Source organism: Pelodiscus sinensis, chromosome 1, assembly GCF_049634645.1.
Source record: "Pelodiscus sinensis isolate JC-2024 chromosome 1, ASM4963464v1, whole genome shotgun sequence".
In the NCBI taxonomy this organism is placed as follows: domain Eukaryota; kingdom Metazoa; phylum Chordata; order Testudines; family Trionychidae; genus Pelodiscus; species Pelodiscus sinensis.
In genome coordinates this window covers 74,565,933-74,591,918 of record NC_134711.1, presented here as the reverse complement: position 1 = coordinate 74,591,918, position 25,986 = coordinate 74,565,933, and the positions used below count along the sequence as shown (strand labels likewise).

The 25,986-nt window shown below is 42.1% G+C and overlaps 1 long non-coding RNA gene across 1 annotated transcript in view; it reads left to right on the top strand.

Annotated features, from left to right (window-relative positions):
• Positions 1-473: 473 nt before the first annotated feature.
• Positions 474-25,986, top strand: part of LOC142826571 (uncharacterized) — a 57,447-nt gene continuing 31,934 nt past the window's right edge. Inside the window, exon 1 of the long non-coding RNA XR_012900785.1 lies at positions 474-601. This is a non-coding gene — a long non-coding RNA (uncharacterized LOC142826571). The remainder of the gene's footprint in view (positions 602-25,986) is intronic.

Below are 25,986 nucleotides of genomic sequence, written 5' to 3'. Positions count from 1 at the left end.
GAACATACTGTATAAAGAATCCCTGAATCTGTCTCTCAGGGCTGCTTTCACTCTTGGAAGTGACAGCCTGCATTCATGCATCATAAAGTTTTTCCTTCTAGATTACTCTCCTGCCTCACTGATTTGACTTCCAGCCTCGGACCCTTCTGGGGGCTCTGTACCCCAGGGGAACGAGATTTCCCCCACAGCATCACACTTCTATAAGATAATAATCTGGCCTGACATTCAGAGTTTGGTATCTGAGAAGAATATTATACTTCAAACCAGGCATGTTTAATGTGAAAAGACATGCCATAAACATGGAATTTTTTTTCAGATTTGCCTTTTTGGCCAGAATAGCATTTGAATGAGGAAATTGTCTGATTTAGAAGTGTGATGCTTACAATTGGTTCCTTAATGCCGTCATTACTGGAAGTTACTTGTATGGGAGCTTACTCAACACTTTATTTGGTTGCACAATAGACTGGTTATAGTAAAAGTTGGGGAAGAGGTGCAGATTTTAAATTGATCCATTTTAGCCTTTTGCTCCCCCTCTCCTTGACACCAAGAAAGATGAATAGGCATAGTCTAAACATTCCTGGAGCTCTTATTTCAGGCAAAGGTAAATTTTTGCATTTATTTATTTATTTATTTATTTATTTATGCTTTCAGATTGTTTTGAACGCTGACAATTTGGGGGTGGGGGGATTGGTGTTGTCTGGACTACTGATTTGATTTTTAAATGCTGTCATCTCTGCACCCCTATAGCTGTTATAATCCACCCAGTTCCTGAGTGTGGCTAACTGTCCCATTTAGTGGTACTGAGACCACTTATAGAGAGATTAAGGGTGTATCTAATTTTTTCAGAATTGACACATCTACAAAATGTTTCATTTTTACAAACTGGCTTATTAAAAACAGAAAAACGTTATCGCTGAAAATTTCCAACCATCTCCAGAAATATAGACATTAGATTCATTAACCTAATTCCAAAGATCACATTGATGCTTTTATAGTTTTGAGACTTTTGGAAATGCAAGCAGCATGTCACATTGTCCATACAGACCATATATTTTGGACAGTATGGTCTATATCTCATTCATAGCACTTCAGGTATAAATATATTTATGTAAAGCCCTCCACCTTCTCCCATGAGAATTATCTCTTAGGCTGTGTTTCATCTCTCAGGGTGCATCTACACAGCACCCTAAACTGGAAATAAGATATGCAATTTGCGCTGTGCAAATTGCACAGCTTTTTTCAAGTCTATTTCGAAATTGCTTATTTTGTCAGACAGCACCAAATTTCGAAATACAGCACTATTTTGAGCCATCTCTTACTCCTTGTACAATGAGGTTTACAGGGATGGCATCCATTATATTCTGAAATAGCAAACATATTCAAAAGACTTGGGGTAGCTATTTTGGGATACTTCTTGTATCCCGAAATAACTTTGCTGTATAGACATACCCTAAAAGTCTTTCCCTATTCTCAAAAATGGAGTGGACTGGATAATGCACAGTCTCATATTTAATTTTATTATATGTACATGTATTCCACTTTATTTTTGTATTATCTGAATATACTGAACTGTCCTGGATAATATGGTATCAATTTGCAATGCTAGAAGATAGCCATCAGTCCGCAGCCTTTCACTTGGATAAGCTTCATCTTATGCCTAACAGTTCTTTCTCTTTCTCCTACACAATGTTATAGAACAGATAAAAGAATAAAATGGTCTAGTTACCTATAAAGTAAACAAAAGCAAATATTTCAGAGCAATATAATCTTGAAAATAACACCACAATGTTTCTTTTGAAAGCTGCCCCTTTTCCCACACAGAATTTTGAACCTGCATTATCACTGCAATGCACTGGGAAACTCCAGCTGATCTAGCCGAATCAATATTTCTGTCCACTTCATTTTGCTTAAATCCTTTCACTCACTGTTTCAAGGCAGCAATACCACATAAGAACCATCACATGCTTTTTCTGTTGCTACGGGCAACAAAGCAAAGGGTGAGAAGTGGTTGATGCATGCCACATGATACACTGCAATGTATAATGGATTTGGATGGCTTGTCCTTGAATTGTTTAAGCTGGTGTTAGGAGCATATGACCTCTCAAGTAGCATATGAGTAACAATTAGAAATACAAAAATTACTCCTTGCTATTTTAAATACTTTATTAATTAGTACAGCAAAGAACATGCCTGCCTTTCTAAATAAAATGTCCATAAAGTGTGTGTGTTGCGGGAAGGGGAAAATATTGTCAGCTTTGTCCTCATTTGAAACAGCAACATTTGAAATCCTATTTTCACTATGTTCCTATTGGTTATGTCTGCATCACAATTAAACACACTTCAGTTGATTTAGGCTCACAGGAGTCAGGCTGTGGGACTCTAACTGTGGCATAGACATTCAGGCTCAAACTGAAGTCTGAGCTCTGGGACCTTCCCACCTCACAGGGTCTCTGACCCCAGACTCCAACCTGAACCTGAACATCTACACTGCAATTAATCAGCCCCTTAGCTTGAGCTCCACAAGCCTGAGACAGTTGTCATGGGACCACAACAGATTTATAGATGCAGTGTAAGCATATCCATTGTAGTATGGAGAAGGTTTATACCTTTTTCTTTTTGAGTTATCATGTACACATGGCAGGTTTACATTTTAGGGTCTGGGTAGGGCACCAGGTTACTGTACTGTACTTTGCTGTCTGGAGACTTGGCACAAGAGGTAATGAATTTGTTGCAATTATCTTAGCACAAAACAGATGTGTGTCCATGTGATGCCATGCTTGCCCCTCACCGGAAAGCAAGGGGTTTAAAGTAGTCTAGGGAGTCTGGGCAGCAGCCAATCAGAGAATGGCTGAATGGAGAAGCCAATCAGGACCCAGAAGGTTCACATAAAAGGAGATTAGGCTGAAGGCCATAAGTTACTACAGGGCACCAGCCCAAGAATGAGGACTAGGTTCCACGAAGGCTGCAGGAAGGTAGCATTTTAGACAGAGCAGATTCTAGCAGGGACCAGGGGAACTAGAGAGAGCTCCTGGCTAACTGCTGAGAATCGCAGGCTCAAGGCTCTGCGAAAAAAGGGCAAAGAAGATGCTGGGGCTACAGTGAGGTGGCCCAGGAAATTTAAGCAGTAGCGAGGGAAGTTTGAGAGTTTCAGCAAGAAGTTGCTCCACAGAGTCCCTGGACTTGGAACCAGAATAGTGTGTAGGTCTAGGTCCTCCCCCTCCCACTTGCCACAGGGGAACTGGCTAGACTATAGAACTGGGCTACTTCCCTAGACCACCACAAAAGGGTAGGGGGACAAGAATGGTGACATGGCCGAGTCATGAAGAGGACAATGCAGTGCTTGGACTGAGGGGAATCTGCAGATGGTGACAAAGAAGAGGGTGAGGTGCCACTAGCAGAGAGTGCACTGGCTGGCAGAGTTCATTCCCCCAAGTCAACCGAAAGGAGATATCAATGTGGTGAGCCCAGTGATAGTCCACATTGCTACAGTCAGACTTTGTTCATGAGATCTTTAGGGCTGGTATAACAAGAGCATTGCAGGTCAAGCAGGCATTGCTTTGACACTGCTTTGTCATAGATGCCATACCAAATTTTGCCAACAAATGAATTAATGCAACAGTGCTAACCACATATCAGAGGCACTTCTATGTTAGCTAAGGAAACCCCAACAATTTATAAGCAATTACAACCTTGTTGCAGAAAGTATGGCTTACAGCAATCCAATCTAGAGAGGCAAACACCTAGAAGGGATAAAGTCTCCCGACTGAAGGTGGCATTTCATTGATGAAAAGTCATGTGAAAAGCTAGTTCATTTTCTCTGCTCAGACTAAGTGAAATCAAGTGAAATCACAGTTTCTGGATCTGTGTTGACTTCTTCATTTGTTCTAAACCAAAGTGCTCTGAGTCTATTGCAACCATAGGGAGAATTAGCTGTTGTGTTCCCAGTATAAATGGTAAGCCTGCTATACTGCTTTGCAGGGAATCTTTTGTAAACCAAGGTTCAGCAAAATAAACTACCCAGAACTTTTCATTTCAGTTGTGGAAGAAAACATTGTCCTCACTCTGAGGGTGTCTAGACTACCTAGTTTTGTCGACAAAAGTGGACTTTTGTCAACAAAACTATACCAGCGTCTACACTACCGCTGAGTTCTGTCGACATAACGTCGACAGAACTCAGCAGTTTTGTCGACGCTGGTAAACCTCATTTTACGAGGCATAACACCTTCTGTCGACAGAACTCTGCGGTAGTGTAGCCGAGGGCTGTGCTTAAAGGGACCCGACCCCCACCCCGGATAGACAGTTCTCAGGGGTTCCGCGCTTGCAAAGCAATCCTGGCTTGGAGTGCCCTGAGTGCCCACACTCGGCACATCACAGCACTCAGCCATCAGCCCGGCTGCACTTGCCGCAGGCTGCCATCCAGAGGGGGGGGGGGGTCAATCAAGGGGCTTCAGGAGAGTTTCCATCCCGAAGAGCCGGCAGAGCCAGCCCAGTCCTCCCCATCGGGGGCTCGTACCCCATTCCTCCCTCACCTCCTTCCACTTACCCCTCCCTAGCCCCCCTTCCTGATGTACAAAATAAAGGACAATTGTGTTCAAAAATAGAAACTCTCTTTATTGAACAAAACTTGGGGAGACTGGGAAAAGGAGGTGGGAGAGGGGAAGAGACAGGGTGGGAGAGGGGAGGGCAACTAAAATGATCAGGGGTTTGGAACAGGTCCCATATGAAGAGAGTCTAAGGGACATTTCAGCTTAGAAAAGAGGAGACTGAGGGGGGACATGATAGAGGTCTATAAAAGCATGAGTGGTGTGGAGAGGGTGCATAAAGAAAAGTTCTTCATTAGTTCCCATAACAAAAGGACTAGAGGACACCAAATGAAATGAATGGGTAGCAGGCTTCAAACTAACAACAGAAAGTTCTTCTTCACAAACCAAATAGTCAACCTGTGGAACTCCTTGCTGCAGGAGGCTGTGAAGGCTAGAACTAGAACAGAGTTTAAAGAGAAGTTACATAAAGTCATGAGGTTGGGTCCATGGAGTGCTATTAGGCAGGGAGTAGAAATGGTGTCCCTGGCCTCTGTTTGTGGAAGGCTGGAGATGGATGGCATGAGACAAATAGCTTGGTCGTTGTCTTCAGTCCATCCCCTCTGGGGTACCTAGTGTTGGCCGCTGTCGGCAGACAGGCTACTGGGCTAGATGGACCTTTGGTCTGACCCAGTACGACAATTCTAAGCTCAGGGCTCAGGGTCGGGGGTTTCAGTGGACCACCTTGATTTTCATGCCAACCTGCTCCTGGGTGGCCAGGCTGGCAGCTATCCTGCCCTAGACGGCCACTTTCCTGTGCCTAGTGCGGAGGTCGTGGATGAGGTCCACGATGTCTGCACTAGACCAGGTGGGCGCCTGCCTCTTGCAGACCTGGGCAGGCTCCCAGGAGCCGCCAGCCTGGTCCCGGGAAGAGGCGGAGGGCTGGGTGGCAGCAGGTGGCCGGCTTGAGCTGTGCCAGATGCAGGGTCTGCTGGCTGGGTGCTGGCAGCCTTGCACCTTTAAGGGCTCTGGGGCCTTTAAGGGTTCTGGGGCCGGGAGGGGGGCAGAAAAGTTTCCCTGGTGGTCACCAGGGAAGGCTGGGAAGGGCTAGCCTCCCACTAGTTCGAATTAAGTGGCTACACAGCCCTTAATTCGAACTAGTTAATTCGAACTAGGCGTTAGTCCTCCTAGAATGAGGTTTACCTAGTTCAAATTAAGCGCACCGCTAGTTCGAATTAAGTTCGAACTAGCGGTTTGCATCTGTAGCGCCTATCAAAGTTAATTCGAACTAATGTCTGTTAGTTTGAATTAACTTTGTAGTGTAGACATACCCTATGACTGTTTGATTTGATCCATCATCTTGCTGTTGGCAATAGCAACACTGCCACTACCATCCCACTCATTTGCACCCTCTTGGAAAGAGGACCTCAGTGGTAAGGGAAGGAGCATACATGGGGAAAAGGGCTCCCATAGAATCTCTTTTCATTCATTTTATCCTGGAATCAAAAGGTCTTCACCCCTGCACATATTAGATGAAAAAGAGATTTTAAGCTCCTTACACAGTTTTTTTTTTAATCTTTGGATTTCACAAAACTCAAAAGAGTAATTTTGAAACCATTTTTTGAAAATTATTAAATTATATATCCAATAAAGAGAATTCTTAATTTTTTAATTGTGGCTGCTACTTGTCTTTATTATGCATATCTACTAAGGGTGTATCTACACAGCAAAATTATTTTGGAATAATGGCCATTATTTAGAAATAACTATGTGAGGGTCTAGTCAGCAATTTCGCTATCTTGAAATAATTTCAAAGTAATGGATGGTTTATTCCGACTTCGGTAACCTCATTCTATGAAAAATAATGCCTATTTCAAAATAGCTATTTTGAAATAAGGCGTGTATAGACACTCCACTTTTGCTATTTTGAAATAGCCCTTCACCAGGGCCTTTACTTCCCAGTGCCTCCTAGGACTCTAAATCGAGATAGCATGTCTACATTAGGGAAGCCTGCCTTGGACTAATTTTGAGGCTTTCCTGCAGTGTAGACATTCTATTTTGAAATAATTATCCAGAATAGCTTATTCTGAAATAAATGTGCAGCGTAGATGCAGCCTTACTCAGACCCCAGTTTTAAGAAAAATTTGCGGCTGAAATCTACATAGGCTTTGCTTTGGTATTGTGTTCCTCCTACATGGGCTAGATCTCCCAACATTTGTGGAAAGCCAAACACTGGATGTAAATGTTGTTAGTAGACTAGCCTCAATTCTATCTTTCTATCTACTTACAGTGTCAATAATATTAAGATCTGACATAAGATAAAAAGAGCCAGTGAATTCTAGGTTAAAGCTGGAAATCCAGCATGCAAATATGACCATTTTAGGCATTCAAAGAAAATGCATCTGATTTCTGTTCCCAGGGAAGTCAATGGGAGTTTTTCCATTAATTTCAGTGCAGCCAGGATCAGAACAAATGTTGGGCTATTTTTTTTACTCATTGAAAATGTAGCTTCATTAACCATTTTTTCACATTTAATCTTTGGTAACTAGGAAAAAATCCCAAAGTTTATTATAATAGGGACATATTCATTATTGGTACAGCTCAGGTGTGATAATAGAGGTGTGCCAAGTATGATCTGAGACATTGCCCTTGATTCTTGAGTTCTTCTGATTCTTGAGGCTGCCTGTGCTGATTGAGAGGTCCTGGGCAAGCCAGGGCCAGTTCTATGTTTTTTTACGTGTCTGCATGAAAACTAACCTTTTCTGTTTAGAGCAAAGCCTATGTCTCATATTTTTCAGCATAAAGAAACCCCCTACTGTATTATCAGGTTCAATATTGTGTCAATCCACTTTCTGGGTGAGATTCTGTCTGTTAAGTAATCCTAAAAGGTGACCAGATATCCAGCTTTGGGCTGGAACACCCAATCAAACAGGGATCCCGGCAGCTCTGGTCAGCAATGTTGGCTATGCCATTGATTGTTGAGTTCATGGTGCTGTGTCGCTGCTGCACTGAATGGTGGGGCTGATGGGCTCCCTGTGCCATGTGGCTCCTGGTTGTTCCCTGCCTGTGGCACTGCAGCTACAGCACCTTTTTCCCTGTTTCCCAGTCCCAGCTGCAGGACTGAGACAGCTTAAGAGTAGAGGAAGCTCCAAACTCCTGCACAATACGGTGGCCCAGCTCCCCCGCCACCAAGACTGCGATCCTGGATGTCATGCAGAGCACACACGGTTAAGTGGAGTGTCTGGGCTCAACAGCATACAGGGGTGGGAACAGCAACACCCTGCTGGGCAGGGGGCACCGCAGGCTGATTCTGGCTTGAGGAAATGAGCAGGTGTCTGGAAGAGGGTCTGACTGCACCTGGAATGGGAGGAGGAAGGGTATAGAAGGGGCATGGAGACAGGGCCCCTTGCATCCCCATCCACTCCACATCTCCCCATACTGACTCCTCTCTCCTTCACTGATTCCTCACACTCCCAGCCTGCTTGCATCCTTGGCCTCTTTCTCTCCTCATCATCTTCCCTTTCTCCCCTCATTTTCCCTCTCTAGCCCAATCTCCTCCTGGCTGGGTGATTTAGGCAGACCCTGGAAAAGTATGTGAAAAAGTCTATATGCAGGTGTGTGCATGCATGCATTTTGTGTGTGTGTGTAAGAGACCATGTGTCTTTTTGCCAAGAGATGTGTTTATCTGTGTAACATTTGTAGCCTAACTCTTTGACTTATATTCCTTTTGCTAGTTTGTGCACAAAAAAAAAATTGATGACATAAATGTGTGTATTCATTTCATCACAAGTTTTTAGAGATGGGAACGCTAAAAGAAATATATTATTTATTAAAAAGTGAATGTCATTGACTTGTAATTGCAGAAGAGCCAATGCATTATACTTTTCTTGACACTTTTTATGTGCATGACTAGTACCTACCATCCTGGAGTCTTTATCTTATTTGGGGTCTCTAAGCACTAAACAACAACTGTAATAATAAATAATGTGTAAGTGTTAGTGTATGCTAGACATGAACACAGGAATACACGGGTCTGCAAGTAGGAGTGGGTATGTCTACATTACCACCCTAGTTTGAACTAGGGTGGTTAATGTAGTCATACGAACTTGCAAATGAAGCCCAAGATTTGAATTTCCCGAGCTTCATTTGCATGTTGCCAGGCGCCGCCATTTTTAAATGTCCGCTACTGCGGACTCCGTGCCCGCGGCTACACGCGGCACGAACTAGATCGTTCAGACTAGGCTTCCTATTCTGAACTATCTGTACGTTCCACGAGGCATACAGATAGCTTGGAATAGGAAGCCTAGTCCGAACGATCTAGTTCGTGCCGCGTGTAGCCACAGGCGCAGAGTCCGCACTAGCGGACATTTAAAAATGGCGGCGCCCGGCAACATGCAAATGAAGCCCGGAAAATTCAAATCCCGGGCTTCATTTGCAAGTTCGTTTGACTACATTAACCACCCTAGCTCGAACTAGGGTGGTAGTGTAGACATACCCTGTGGGAGTTAGTTTCTACACTCCTCTCTGTATGAATTTGTAGGGATAATAGTGGAAGGATAAACTTTTTTGGAAAGAGAATAGGTACTTACACTAGGGGTGCATCTAGACTGGCAAGATTTTGTGGAAAAGCGGCTGCTTTTGTGCAAAAACTTGCCAGCTGTCTACATTGGCCGCTTGAATTTGTGCAAGAGCACTGACGTTCTAATGTAAGAATTCAGCGCTTCTTGTGCAAATACTTTGACGCTCCCGCTCAGGGATAAGCCCTCTTGTGCATGAATACTTGTGCAAGAGGGCCAGTGTAGACAGGCACCTTAATTTTTTGCGCGAGAAAGCCTAATGGCTAAAATGGCCATCAGAGCTTTCCTGTGCAAAAGCGTGTCTATACTGGGCATGGATGTTTTTGTGCAAAAGCATCCATGCCAATCTAGATGCTCTTTTGCGGAAATACTTTTAATGGAAAAACTTTTCCATTAAAAGTGTTTCTGCAAAATCATGCCAGTCTAGACGCAGCCTAGGTGCCTATTTTGAACTAGGAGACAGGTCAGTTGTTGTTTTCCTCCTATCATGGTCATTATTAGTAGTAGTAATAATATTAATAACTGTTCATATTATGATAGCCGCTAAGGACATCAATCAGATTTGGAATCTTATTATACTAGACAAAGAGAAAAAAACCCACTGTTTGCCTTTTGAACTTTTCTTCCAGGGAAGCGTCACTGTAACTCGGAAAACAGGTTCTCAGTGGAAATATCTAGCAGATGGATCATTAATAATTTAGTAGCATGAATGACTTTGCGGTCTTGTATTTTTGAGATTTGATATATCGTAGTTTAGTTAGTGACTGTCCTTTTATGTGTCTTCTGCTGCATTGATATTGCAATCAACAATAAAGAAGATAAGATCATTCTTCTGGGAGATTTCAATGCATGTGTTGAACATTTCAAAAGCAGGGAGCAGAGGGCCAGCGGGGGACTATTTGAGTCCCCAGCTCACCCCAGGCTCCCCACAGCACTTCTGCTCTTGCTACATTTCAAAGGCAGAAGCACCGCCAGTTCCCTGCTGTGCCTCTGCCCCTTCTCATAGAGGCATCAAGAGGGAAGGGGACAAAAGTGACTAGTTGAGTCACTAGTCCACTATCTGATAAACATTTACTTATCAGATAGTTGACTAATCGACTAGTTGCTTACATCCCTACCATGTTTGCAGTCTTTATTGCAGTCATTTTGGACCTAATTTCTGGGAAGCTCCCAGCTGGCATTGAAATCATCTTCAGAATGGATGGAAAGCTGTTTAGACATAGCAGGCTGAAAGCTAAGAGTAAGATTTCCAGCACATCTTTCATGGAATGTCAGCATGCTGATGACAATGAAGTTTTTGCCCACTCAAAGAAAGATCTTCAGGCTATCTTCAATGTGTTTGCTAATGCTTATGCATGTCTTAGCCTCACCCTCAACATCAAGAAAACCAAAGTGCTCCATCAGCCCTCTCCAAATGAGGTACCATATGCCCCATCTATTAAAATCAATGGAGAGGCACTAGAGAATGTCAATCATTTTCTCTACCTTGGAAGTTATCTTTCATCTAAGGCAGATATTGATGTAGAAATACAATATTGTCTGAGCTGTGCCAGTGCAGCCTTTGCCCATTTACGGCACAGGGTTTTTGAAGGTCATGACATTTGAACAGACACTAAACTTATCTATCAAGCTGTCATTCTCCCAACACTATTGTATGGGTCTGAAACCTGGACAACCTACAGACATCAATTAAAAGTTCTTGAGAGGCAGCACCAATTCTGCCTCCACAAGATCTTGAAGATCAACTGGGAAGACAGGCGCACTAACATCAGTGTTCTGGAAGAGGCAACGATTACCAGTATTGAGACAATGGTCATCCTTCAGTAATTTCACTGGCTGGTCACATTGTTCAGCTGCCAGCCCATTGCTTCCCAAAACAGGTCTTGTTTTCTCAGCTGAAAGGATACCGTAATGCAGGAGGACAATGAGAGCATTATAAGGATTGGCTAAAGGATAACTTAAAGAAGTGCAATATTGACATTGACACTTAGGAGGCACTCGCCCAGGATCACTCAAAATGGAGATAAGTCCTACGCAATGGCTGTCTGCATTTTGAATTTGCCGCCAACGTGCTGAAGAGGAGAAGAGGCACAGGAGGAAGGAGAGACTGGATTCTAGTCATGGTCAGCAGCCTTCTGCTGTAGCTGGAAACATCTGTTAGTGTAATAGAGCTTGTGGTTCAAGGATCAACTTATCAGCCACCTGAGGGACCACAACTCCATTGGAAGATGATCATACTTGGCAGCAAGTGATCGCTCATCATCATCTTAGCCATCTTTCAATTTATGATTATTTAAGAGATAAAATTCTCGAGTATTATGGCTCTAGGTCCCTTTTTTCAACTTTCTATATTAAACATTTTCTGGTGAAAGAGTTTTAACATGTAAATATATCTGGGGCTTTGAAGACTGAACTGAAGACTCTTTTAACCTGTGTTAAAAATTGGTAACGGAGTAACAAATATCTTTTGACAGATGCATGTGCACACACAAGACCAGATTATATATTATTCTTTTAAAAGGGGATATTTTGTAGTGATATCTGAGCTGTGGAGGCTGTATGAGGATGTCTGTCAGAAATAATTTTTATCGCTGGGTATTAAGAATAAACCTTGTGATGCTATTGGATTTCATTTTAGCTAACTAATCATAGCCATTTCAAACTAACATGTAGGTTTTACATTTCCTAGAAAGAGCTGCATTTAGTGGCTTAAAGGATTATCCATATATATGGGGCATGATTGTGCCACTTTGGGCATGTCTACAGTAGAGATATTTTTATCCTGGTGATAACTGATCAATTAACTCAAGTTAACCTATACTTTGTCAAGGCTAGCATATGAAGCTTGGCTCCAGCCTGGCATATATGCTTTATCCTAGGCTGAACAATTATATAGAGGTAAATCTAATGTAGACATACTCTGTGGTGCAGCTCAGAGATACTAGTTCAAAATGCTATTTAGTAATACCTGTAACTGAAGCCACTGGGACTTCTTGTGCTTAAAAATTGGAAGGTCCAAACATACCCTGCTGCATTAGGGCAATAATATGGAAAACAGCAGTACCCTGAAGACAAATGGTGCCTGAAGCAGAACCCCTTCAAGTTCTCCCGGAAATGCAAAAGCACTAACAGGGTGTAGTAGAGAGAGTTTATGGCCCCCCACCTGCCTGGCCAGCTCAACATACCATAATTTACAGCTGGAGCAGTACAGTATAGAAAAATAATGTAGGGTACTATCTTCTAGTGTCCGAAGCCCTCCTTGTGTAGACACAACTTATATAAAAAAGAGGAGCTTATGTTAGTAGAAAATCTCTATTGACAAAAGCTGATGGAACTGTGTCTACACAGAGGGCTTTGCTAGTATAAAAGTGGTGCAAAAAATCACCCACTTTTTGACACCCATAAAAGTTTCTAAAGTCAGCATATCATGAACCATTTGCCTGCTGGAATTCTTACCAAAACCCTCAATCTACAACTACCCTAAGGGGTCACTGTATGATTAAGGGTTTGTTAATGTGTTAAGGAGCCTCTCCCTTTTAAAACAAAACAAGGGACAATCCTAAATTTGCAGAGAGACAGACTGGAGAATCTTCTTTCTTTTTTTTTCAACCATTTTTCCAGGTGTCGTGAAACACTTCAGCAACTCATAGAATCATAGAATACTAGGACTGGAAGGGACCTCGAGAGGTCATTGAGTCCAGTCCCCTATCCCTAATCATGGAAGTTAGAGAGAGAAAAATACCAGGGTCTGTCATCTTGACATCAAAGAACCAGTGGATTGGGATAGATTGCTACAGCAAAACTGAGCCAATTTCAAATGTTATATTCCTCTCATTTAGATGCACAGTACAAGTAAAACTGCTACATGTTATGAGCTGTCGACATGTTCAGATGCTGACAATTAGATTAAGTTAGAAATGCATAATGCTAGAAATATTTAATTGTTTGGGAGGGCAAGTCTGCCCCCAACATGTAGACTCATGCATAATTTACTGTAACTAATCTACATGAAATTTTCATCTCTGATCCACACCTTAGTCCCCAGGTTTGAAAGTGATCAGGAGATTATACTTGCTAGACACTTGCTATTTCCAGTGAAATAATAAATGGAGTCATTCTGCATGTAGTCTACTTTCCTCACTGGAAAAAAAAACAGTCCAATATAAAATGCACTCATTGAAAGATAGTTGGAAAACTGTCCTTCTCAGCAGCTTGTGAAGGAAATACCAGAACAACTCTGCAGGTGGGAGTGGGAAGAAAGCAGCAAAGTGACAATTTAACCACAGTAAGATAGATAGATTTATTTATTCTCTTCAGTAATGCAAGGCAGTCCAAATAGATCTGGGAAGTGAGATTATCTGTGCAAACAGACTTCCAGGGCAACCCCTTGCATTTCATTCATTTGAAAGGGTTTGCTTTTAAAAACTATTTTCAAGATGTTACTATAGCCTCTTGGTAACTGTGAAAGGGATAAAACCAGCAATGGGAACATGCTGTACATCACAAACTGACAATAAAAACTATAAGGAGGCTATATTTATCCAGTGTTCTCCACTATAACCCATCAACTGACTAAAGCTGTGTCAAGTTCATTTACAACCTGAAACCAGTGAAACTTGGCCCAGCTTTGTTATAATTTTGAGTAGCAGCTTGTTGCAGGAGCAATCTCCTTGTGAATAGTCCCACTGACATCAGAGGAAGGTGCTATGCAGCATAAATAAGGAGACAGAATCTGGGAGTAAACGGTCTTCAGAAAGGCTATGTCTAGACTGCACCGATCTATCGGAAAAAGGTACATAAATTGTGCTCTGCCAGTTGTGTACCTTTTTCCGATAGTTTTTTGAGAAGAGGCTTTTCCAAAATTTGGCCCATCTATACTGGGCCAAATCTCAGAAAAGCCTCCTCTTTCGGAAGAGCCCTTCTTCCTCATGGAAAGAGTGTTTTTGCTCTTCTTCGCAAAAAAAAAAAAAAAAAAAAAGCAGAACAGACTCGTTCCCTGAATGTGGCAGAGTTTTTCAACCCAGAAAAAACCCATAATCTAGACATAGCCTAAACCAGAAGAATGACAGTTTTTATGTTGTTCAAATTCTCAATGAATATTCATGGTTTTTCTGCATGTCAGTTAAAATTTAAAATGGCATCTATCCGATGAATAGTGTTAATACTTAGCATAAAACTAAAGGTACACCATAACTAAGGGTTCACAAGCAAAGTTATTTAATATTCTGATGTGATCAATCCTGGTCAGGCTAACAAATTTATATTCTCCTGAATAAGCACCAGAATCTAACCTTGACTTATGTGCATGCCAATTTCAGTGAAAGGATCATGACTAACATCTGCTCTGCCATGCACTCTATAAATAGACATCTGGTTGTACTTGCAAACCAACAGTGGTACAAAACAGGAACAAAAATCCAGACATAACTTCTTTCTAACATGAGAAGTGGAAGCTACCAAGGCAAAATAGTCATTTATGTGCACATGTGGTAACAGCTTAAGCAGTCAGATAAATATCCTGGTTATGTTCCCTTTTACTCTGAATGCCATGAGAAACTGGATCAATCTCAATTTGTTTGCCACAGTAAATAATTAACTTTGATTACAAGGATATCTACATTCTAAGTTGCAGGGTTTTTCTGAAGATTTTAATTGCTAATCTGCAGCCTCTTTCTTACATTTAGGTTATGTCTACAATGGCAGCTTCTTGCGCAAGAACAGCCGTTCTTCCACAAAAACTTGCCAGCTGCCTACACTGCACGAGCGTTCTTCCAGAAGTAAATTTACAATATAGCATTGGAAAACAGGGCTTCTTCTGGATGAGTTATTCCTTTCCCCAAGAGGAATAAGCCCTCTTGTGTAAGAGCTCTTCCAGAAGAGGCCAGTGTAGACAGGCAACATGAATTTCTTGCTCAAGAAGCCACTACGGTTAAAATGGCCATTAGAGCTTTCTTGTGCAAGAGAGCGTCTACACTGCCATGGATGCTCTTGTGCAAAAGCATATCTCTTGCACAAAAGCACATGGCAATGTAGATGCTCTCTTGTGGAAGAGTTTTTAAACAAGAACTCTTCCACAAAAGGGTTCTTGCACAAGAAGTTGCCAGTGTAGACGTAGCCTTAGTGTTTTTATATTTTATGTTTATAAAGGGGCTTAGATTTGAAGAGTTTTCAATCTGGCCCTGACAGGGCATTCACGACTTTTGCACAGAGTAACTTGTGCACATTTGCTGTACACACAGTGACTAGGTGTTAAGGACTGTTTGTGCCACTCTATTGATGGGAAGTAATTAAAGATGACCTATATGTGCAGTGGAAGAACCCTCCAGTATATGGCTAGCATAGAACTGGCATGATCAGCCTCCTTCTATCAACCTTCTTCTACCAGCTCCTTCAGTGTATGTTTTGGAGGGCAGGAAAGAATGTGGCCAGAACACATATTAGTCTCACAATCCTAACCAGCTTAATGGCCACTAAGGAAATATTGAAGACTACCATAATTTAGAGGAACCCTAATGCTATTCTAAATTTTGCTAGGATCAAATGGACCTCCAGCTGCATTGGGTAACAGAGAAGTACAAAGATGGCTTAAAAGTGGTCCTTCTATCTGAATTCCTGTGATGGAACTCTTGTGAGGCCAAGAATCAGAACCAATGCTTACACACTTTACTGATTGTGCTTAGGATGTCTAACTGACATTTTTTCCAGAAAAACTATACTTAATGTCCACACTGCAATTGCATTCTTTCGACAGAAAGTCGAAAGAATGCAGGGGTTTTTCCAACAGCAGTAAACCTCTTTCTATGAGGAGGAAGCCTTTTTCTGAAAGAGATCTTTCAGAAAAAGGCATGTGTGGTCGGGGAAGAGGGATTTTTTTCAAAGGAAGAAGCCTCCAGAAAAAAGCACAGGTGCCCGGGTGGCTACTCCATCCATAGTAATAATGACAACTTAAATGCAAGAGAGCTTTTTCGATGCACTTTTGCCGTATAGACACTCACTTTTGAAAGAAGTTTTCCTGGAAGATCTCTTCCAGAAATACTTCTTCTGAAAGAAGCCTGCAGTCTAGACATAGCTTAAGAGAGACTACAATCTTTTTTCGTGATGAATATTGTTAACTAAAAGGACTGATTCGACAAAAAAAAATCAAGTATTACAGATCTGTGGAAACAGTGGTTAGTTTAAATAGACTCAAGATACTTTTACTTTGGGCCTAGAATCAGGACCTGATTTTAATTTGTTTTTTGGAACAAATACATAAAGCATTGCTCCAAATTGTGCTCCAAATGCTAAAATTGTGTAGCTTATTTCAAGCTAAGGCTGAAGCATAGATGCACCTTGGATGATTACCTGTTCTGTTCATTCCTTCTGGGGCAGCAGGCATTGGCCATTGTTGGAAGACAGGATACTGGGCTAGATGGATCTTTGGTCTAATCCATTATGGCCATTTTTATGTAACACTGCACAAAATGCCTCAATTTTACACTGGAAAGCTACACTTACAATGCCATTGTGACGATCAGTTCCTCTAAAAATCCATAGCATCAGAAAGATATTGAAAATGAATAATTCTTTGTAATTTGTTGCCAGGAAACTAAAAACATGTTTCCATTACAATAGAGCACATTATTTTACTTAAATTGTTATTCTGACATTACCTATATATACATTAACTATAGAAAACATGGCAGTACTGTAATTAAAACTGCCTCAGTCAAACTAGTGGAGAATATACTGTAGGAACAATAGAAAATCTAGTATTTTTAAAAAAGGCTGTAATAACTACAGAATTTATGCAGCTTATATATGGTATATTGATAAACTGATCCTCAGAGCATCTGTGTGTGGCTGGTAAGAATAATACCTATTTTCCATATAGGAAGCTAATTCACAAGGAAATGTCAGCTCAATTTCAACAAAGCATGTGCTTAACTTTGACCAGTTCAGGATTCTCAAACTTCTAGAACCACTTCTTAAGAGAATGTGCACAACCCTTTCCAAATGTCCTATGTCTGATCTGATCGCATCCTAACCCTGTGAGAACTACTGTAAATCAACACATTCATTTGATTTTAAACTGTTTATGAGCTTCCTTTCCCACAAACCAATATTTTCCTCTTCTTGTCATCTCCCATGAACTAGATGCTAATAGGTCATTTTTAATATATCTAATGTCTATGTTCCTGTCAAAATAAACTTCTGTTCTCTTATTCTGTCAACTTGAACTTATAATAGCATTGTTACTGACTGGCTCTTTACTTTGCTTCTACACCTAGGTTTAGTCTTGTGTTAGTAATGATGAACCTTACAAGAATCAGTAAAGCAGCAACTATAGAGAGTAATTTTGGACAGTGAGGGCTGACTCTACGGGGTGCTGAAGATGAAGTTTGGCTGCTCAGACTTCTGAAAATTCTGTTCCAAGCTTAGCTGCTAAGTTTAAACATCTACCATGTTTACCCCAAATATTTTTGAGTTTTGGAGACTGCTGTGAGTTTTCCATGCAAATTTGAAAGCCACTTTTAAACAACCTAAATGCTAAATAATTTAAAATGTTCAATAGCCATCTCCAATAATATGGAGGAAATTTCACCCTGACAACAATATCTGAGGATGCCAAATTAATTACACCCTCAGACGTATCCTAAAATTGAAATCTAAGTATTTGAGACATTGAGGTGAATTTTATCTGTGTTTAAGAAACCAGCATGGGCCTAGGTATCCCTTATATCCCAAAGGTCTTTGTCAGATCTGAGTACAGGTTGGACCTCTCTCTTCCCTCACCCTGGGGACCTAACTGGACCATAGGAGGTCCCCCCTCCTACCAACTCTCCAGACTACCTTTCCTCCCCACTGCCAGCTCTAACCGTCATCCCACTCCTACCGGGCTGCTATGCTGCTGCAGCCCCAGCAGCCACATCCCTGTCCCCGGCCACACTACTGTGGCAGCTGTGGCTCCAGCCCTGATACCAGGGCTCCGGCGCCGGTCCCGGTCCTAGCCCCACCTGGCTCCAAGACACCCGCTTTCTTGTCACTGGGGCTCTCAGCCAGGACTACTTGGTCCAAGAACACCCATGGTCCTGCTGGACTACAGACATTGCCGAATGTGGGAGTCCCGGTTTTGGGAGGTCCAACCTCTAGTGCATAGTCCTTGTTCAGCTCACTCCCTTTGCAATGGGGATGGATTTTACTGTGGACAAATTTATAAATGTGTTTACATGGTCAGCATTAGCGTGATGTAGCGGGAACATCCTTGGCCTAAAAACCAGAGACTGATGGACTGAAAGTAACTCCTGCTAGCTGCTGCCTCCTTTAAGGAATGATGGACTTGGGAAATTTGGGTTCAAACCTTGTCTCTGCCACAGACTTTCAGTATTGCCGCACAACCTTTCAAAAGTCATGAATCAAAGCTCCCCAAATAATCTGTGATTTGGATGAAAAAATGCTCAATTATTTGTCTTCTGGTTTATCAGCCTTTAGGGTGCACTAGGTCATACCTTCAAATTTTTCTCTGCAGCCATGGCATCTGGAAACATACCTTCAAAAAAGAAAAACCGAGACTCAGAATCACCATATTCCAAGGTTTGGGGGTCTTAGGCAAAACAACAAATGTTGCAAGTCATGTGATGAAATCACAAGAATTAATGAGAAAGATGAGTTCAAATGTGGGGGAAGACTCTCAAACTTTCTGCGCCCCTTTTCTGCATCTCTAAAGCTGAGATAAAGAACATGATCTACACTTTTTCAGAATTGTCTATTTATACTATAAACTTGTTTTGGAAGAGATTGTCTGTTCTTCTCAAGGATTTAACATGGGGGAGGTAATATCTTTTAGGGGATCCACAGTGGTTGGTGAAAGAGACAAGCTCTCTTGCAAGCTTGACTTTCACCAACAGACATTGCTCCAGTTAAAGACATTACCTCACTCTCTCTCCCCAATATTCTGGGACCAACACAGCTATGACCACTCTGCAAACAACTGTGTTTATGGACAATACTTAACAGAGTGGACCCCTGATCTCAGATGGCAATTTAGATGGCACTGTTAGAAAAATGATAAATAATAAGGTTTTGAAAGTAAAAGTGAAGGCAATCTTGACAACTATAAGCTATGAGTTCTGTTTAAGAAAGTGATTTGTTGGATTTCCTGGTTGTACTGTTCAGTAAGTATCACAGTTCTTTGATACCTAATATTTTTGGAATTCTCTTATTTAATCCCTTTAAGAAAGTATCTGGTATCATATCAAAGTAAGTCATGCCCAAAAGGGAATGTCATATGATTAACCTTCAGGAACACCAATGCAAAAATAAAGTTAAAAAAAGATCAACAGCTAGATTCACTAGTAGATTCCGGCTGCTTTTGTCACTGTGGTGTACTGCTATGCAGCTGGAACATGCTGGTGGCTCTGTGTCCAAATCCTTTTTCCATGTAAAATTAAAAATTATGTGTGATGCATAATAGAGAAAACCATAAAACAAATATCCATATTTTAACAGCATGAAGTATAACAAACAGAATGTCCCTTACACAATGGCAATGTTGAAGGACAGCATTTTTTAATGTGTTCAATCCAGTGGTGGGCATCTCAGGCCAGTTATATCTAGTTTTTAAAAAGCTTGTGGTCAATAGGGAAAAATGAATAAAGAGGGAAAAAATCCATTTCAAAAGTGCAGTTCTACACGGCCTTGATTTTTGCTTTTATCAGGAAATGATTGATGCATATCAAATAAATCAGATATATACTAACCATTCCCTTGCAGGCAGACTCCTAAAACATAGGGCTTCCTAGGGAATAGGAGTGCCAACTGATGTGAATCTCCTGGCATGGACAATTTTCTCAGGATATTTCAGGATAAAAGCAGTCACATGCTCTTGCATCACATGGGGATTGTCAGGGGATATCTCTTCTGAATGCCTAAAGAGGAATCAGAGAAATGAGCTGGAAAAAAAAGGTGGCTCTGCCAGAATTATCGCTTCCACACATTGTCAGGTGACAAGTGCCCCCTCCAAGGGCAGAATACTATTTTCTGACAAGCATATTTCTTGTGAAATATTATATTAGCCATCTGCAGCATAATATCTTCAATAATTATCTCTGTGCTAAACTTAGACAACAGCACTTGTAGTAGATAAATTATGCATGCTTAAGTGTCTGTCAAAAGGATGGTTATTTCACACAATATGCACCCGTTAATACATCACAGTTCCTGAGACCTGCCAAGATGCTGGAAAACAAAACAAAAACCGCCAACATTACTCGATCATGCAGGGGTCTAATTAGGAAGGCCAGATTGCAATTGGTATTTCATACATCAAGTGATGCAAAGGGTAACAAGAAAGGTTTCTACAGGTGTGTTAGAAACAAGAAGAAGGCCAGGGAAAGTGTGGGAGGAGTACTGAATGAGGAAGGCAACCTAGTGAGGGATGATGTGGAAAAAGCTGAAGTTCTCAATGCTTTTTTTGCCTCACAGACATTTATCTCCCTCCCTTCCCCCCCCCCCCCATCCCCCTTCTGTTCTGAAATTTGATTTGTCCTTTTCATATGTGTTCATTTTTTTTAATTGTATCCTTTGGAATATATGGTTGTGACAATTTTCTTCCACTATTTGATCTGAGGAAGTGGGTCTGGCCCACGAAATCTCATCACCTATTAAACCATCTTGTTAGTCTTTAAAGTGCTACACAGTCCTGTTTTTTGTTTCAGCTGCACCAGACTAACACGGCTGCATTTCTACCACTTTTTTGCCTTTGTCTTCACAGACAAAGCTAGCTCTCAGATTGCTGCACAGGGCAGCACGAGAAGAAGGTGAGTAGCACTTAGTGGTAAACAGGGTTGCCAGGTATTCGGTTTTTGCCCGGATAGTCTGGCATTTGTGGCCTCTGTCCGGTAAAAAAACCCAGAAAATACCGGACATGTAAAATGTCCGCTATTTTCTGTTTTTCTTGGAAGGAAGGCTGGCAGGGACATTCTTCCCCTGCTGCATCTGGTGCAGGCTGGAGGGTGCGGGAGGGGGGGGAAGGAAAGGGCTAGGAGCACAGGGATTCTTCAAGGAGCAAAAACCTTTTTTGTTGTCCTGTTTTTTGGGGGTTTTTTGCTCAAAAACTTTTGTCTCCTGATTTTTTTTTCCCCGTCCGTCAACCAAGTTTGGTCTCCTTTTTTATTTTTTTTCTCAACCAAGTTTTTTTCCTGCCATGGTCGGGATTTTTGGTGAAAGCATCTGGCAAGTCTAGTGTTAAAAGAACAGATTAGGACTATTTAGGAAAGCTGGACATGCACAAGTCCCTGGGGCCAGTTCTAAAGCCTCCCAGGGTGTTGAGAGAGTTGGCTATGTGATTGCAGAGACACATAATTAATACAGGCCACACTCAATACTTGGAAGGAAGGGCAAAAGAAATAGAAGTTAATGGAGGCTACCTCAACTCCTATTTGTGATGATATTTGCACAGTGATTAGCAGGATTGTAGTTAAAACATCAATGTCTTCAAGTTGCAGAGCTGTTAGTCTCTTAAATATCTCAGGGTATGTCTAGACTGCAGGGTTTTGTCGACAAAAGTGGACTTTTGCTGACAAAACTATACTTGCATCTACACTACCGAGTTCTGGCGACATAATGTCAACAGAACACGGCAGATTTATCGACCGTGGCAAACATCATTCTACGAGGAATAATACCTTTTGTCGACAGAAGGCGTTATTGCATCTATACTGCCCTTTGCGTCTACACTCTCATGTCAACAAAGCGGCTTGCTTTGTCAACAGAACTGGCTGTAGTCTAGATGCTCTTTGTCGACAGAAGCTTTGTTGACAGTATCTGTCGACAAAGCCTCTGTTGACAAAAGCCTGTAGTCTAGACATATCCTCAGTGTCAGTGTAGTGCAGTGGCAGGCTTGAATGAGCTGGCTAGTGTGGAAACACACTGCTAGAGCAAGAGCAAGGGTCATCTAGAGCAGTCTATTGAAATTACTATCAATAGGAATGCTCCCAGCCAGGTGGTGATTCTGAGCAGACTGGAGAAGCAGCTTCCTTAGGCAGCCTATATACCGGTCTTTGTTTCACTTTGGTGGGTCCTCACCTGTGGATTAGGCCCAATACTTTTCAAGCAGGGCTCACCTAGCACAAGGCCTACAGGCTTCTCATCAAACTCTCTGGCTCGGAGATGACTCATCAAATTTTAAGAGGCTCAGACTCTGATGTAATTTAGATTATGCTGGCTTAGAAATATCCTTTCAAAAGATGCCCAGGCTTGGGGCAGGTATGGTGTCAGCTGGCTCTCACAAATGATGAGTCAAAACACTGCCCTCCCAATGGACACTCGGCATGCACTTCTCATGGAGAATTTGTAGTCCAAGATCTGCCTCACTGGTATTTTTTCTGCCTCAGGACCATGAAGTAGAGAAGTGGTGGTCATAGCCATCTGGAAAAGGAGTTTTCAATGCTTTTATTTGGGGGGGAGGGGACAGAGGACCATGTAACACTGGGTGTACAATACTTATATTGGGAGTTTAAGACCACTAGGTTATTTGGGTGAACAAAATAGAAACTGTGAAACACAAGCTTTATCATTCTCCAGTGATCAAAGTAGCTAGTCAGGGCAAGTGATGACAAAGCCCAAGTATGGCCAGATATGGTTGGCTTCCCAGAACATAGATCTGATATACGAGCAAGAGAACTGCATTCTTAACTGAAATGTTCAAATCTGAGGTCAGATTTATACTGTTTGACATCAATTGTACCACAAATGGGTGCCAATGCAGGAGAGACTTCACAAGAAACAATAAATCATTGTTCACAAGAACATTACCAAAACAACAGGATTTCTAAACTATGGAGGGCTCTGTGGGTCTATTTTCCTTGTTCAGGTAGTTGCCCATGTGAAATAATGTGTTTTCTTTACCATTCTGGTTAGGTCAGGGTAAAATCAAATTGTGAGAAAGAAGAGGAAACAGCAGATCTGGCATTGATAGAGAACCTTTGTGGTTCTCACGTGCTTCAAATTCTTATGATCTGTGAATACCTGAACTGGAAGACTTCCAAGTAGTTATGGTATTCTTTAAAGTTGGCTTTAATGGTCAACAGTTGGTACATTCAGGATCAGGTGCCTATATATTGTAAAGTCACCACTGGGCATAAGCCCAAATTTTGCATCCATATTCATTCCTGCACTAGTGCTAAGGAAGGCAGTTTGCACCTCTCTGATTGTGTTGCAGCTGGGAATAGGTTCAGTCCCCAGCATGGTCTAAGGTAACCTTATGGGCAGCGCCATCTGGTGCTGTGGCTGCCAGGACTTGTAAGGATCTGGCAAAGCTTGAAGACCAGCCTAAGGATGTTCCAGTATCTCCAGCTGTTGACTTTTTTTCATCCAGCTCCTGTCCTAAAAGTGCACCCCTGCCCTGGAAAGGCTGGGATTTAGGCTTGTCCTATGCTGAGGGCCACCTAATGTGGAACTTCCCTCTCCCTCCTCCAGATTTCTAGACCAGAAGTAAAAAGTGCTACCAGCTGAGAGCAATACTGACATGTGGTTATATGTTGACTAGAAGAAAATAATATTGTACATAATAGTGCTGATATGCTACATCATTTTTGATTAAACATTTAGTGGTTGGTAGTCTGGTAAGAGCAGAGACTCAGTAATTGCAATCTCCTGCAACAGACACAGGAATGAATATTTTATCAGCTATAATTTGGCAAGGATCTACAGCACTGCTGCCAATTACAGCTATTAACTGCACAACAAGGTATTGTTGTTATTGGGTTTAATATACATTGCATTGAAGGGGACATTATTTATTATATGTAAGGGTGCCATATCATTTAAAAAGGATTATGATTACAGGATGGAATAAAGAGTCCATTAAGGTTTTATAAAACAATTTAATATTAAATAATATTCCACATTCCTTTGCCTTGGAAGAAAATGTAAAGCATTTAAAACGCCCTTTCAGACTTCTTTTTTTACTTATTCAGTCTGGTATCCATCAGTCAACAAGCTAGGATGAAGGATATAAAGCAAATACATATAATAAAGATAATGGAGAAAGTAATTAAGGAAATAATCTGCAAACACTTGGAAGATAATAAGGTGATAGGGAACAGCCAGCATGGATTTGTAAAGAACAAATCATGTCAAAGCTTCCTATCCAGGTGTAGGGCTCTGCTCCCAGCTGGGGCTATGCTCCCTGCCGCCTGCTGCTGTCTTCAGCCCCGCCCCTTGCCAGCCCTGGTCAGGGCTGCGTCCCCCCACCACACCAGCCCTGGCCAGGGGCCAGGCCCGCTGCCTCCAACCATGGCCAGGGCTGCACCCCCTATGGTGCCTGATCTGTGCACCTAGTTACTGGCCCCACTGATATAGATATTGGGATAGAGAGTACTCTTATTAAGTTTGCAGATGATACCAAACTGGGTGGGGTTGCAACTTCTTTGGAGGATAGGGACATAATTCAAAATGACCTTAGCAAGTTAGAGAAATGGTCAGAGGTAAACAGGATGAGGTTTAATAAAGAGAAATGCAAAGTGCTCCACTTAGGAAGGAACAATCAGTTCCATACATACAAGATGGGAAGCGACTGTCTAGGAAGGAGCATGGCGGAAAGGGATCTAGGGGTCATAGTGGACCACAAGATGAATATGAGTCAACAGTGTGATGCTGTTGCAAAAAAAGCAAATATGATTCTAGGTTGTATCAACAGGTGTGTTGTAAGCAAAACTCGTGAAGTCATTCTGCCGCTCTACTCTGCACTAGTTAGGCCTCAGCTGGAGTACTGTGTCCAGTTCTGGGCGCCACATTTCAAGAAAGATGTGGAGAAATTGGAAAGGGTACAGAGAAGAGCGACAAGAATGATTAAAGGTCTAGAGAACATGACCTATGAAGCCAGGCTTCATGAACTGGGCTTGTTTAGTTTGGAAAAAAGAAGATTAAGGGGGGACATGATAGCGGTTTTCAAATATCTAAAAGGGTGTCACAAGGAGGAAGGCGAAAATTTGTTCCTCTTGGTTTCTGAGGACAGGACAAGGAGTAATGGGCTTAAAGTGCAGCAGGGGAGGTTTAGATTGGACATTAGGAAAAAATTCCTAACTGTCAGGGTGGTCAAATATTGGAATAAATTGCCAAGGGAGGTGGTGGAATCTCCCTCTCTGGAGATATTTAAGAACAGGTTAGATAGACATCTGTCAGGGATGGTGTAGACGGAGCTTGATCCTGCCTTGAGGGCGGGGGGCTGGACTCGATGACCTCTCGAGGTCCCTTCCAGTCCTATTATTCTATGATTCTATGATTCTATGATATAGCCCCAGCTAGGGCTGCACTCCCCACCAGCAGCCCACCTCGAGCTGCACTTCTGAAACTTGGCAGCCAGGGCTCTCTGGTCCAGCAATATCCATGTTCCTGCCAGACTACAGATGATGCCAGTCCAGAGAGTCCTGGATTTTAGAGATTCAATCTGTATTATAAACATATATGCACAACAGCACTGAACTAAGGTTGTATACGAGTGGTCCCTAACCTTTTTATGTCCAAGTTCACTTTTGGAAATTAAAGTGAAATCTGCAGTCTACTCTATCCTTGTCCCCATACTCCAGCCATTCCCCTAAGTCTTGACCTGCTCACTCCATTCCCCACTCTCAGTTGCTCAGCCTTCTCACCTTCATTACTTTTACTGGTCAGCAGCAGGGGACTGGGTTCAGGAATGGATATGTGATACAGTACAGTGTATGGGATGCTGAGAAGGGTATCAGGGCTCAAGCAGGTACTTGGGGATACAAGAAGGGGATCAGAGCTCAAGAGGGGGAATGGAGTGCTTGTTCTGAGAAAGGGCTCAGGGTTGGGATGTGGTTTTGTGGAGCTGGTTCCGGGAGTGGGCTCAGCTGGATGTTGGGGTGCAGGTGGAGGTGTTGGATACC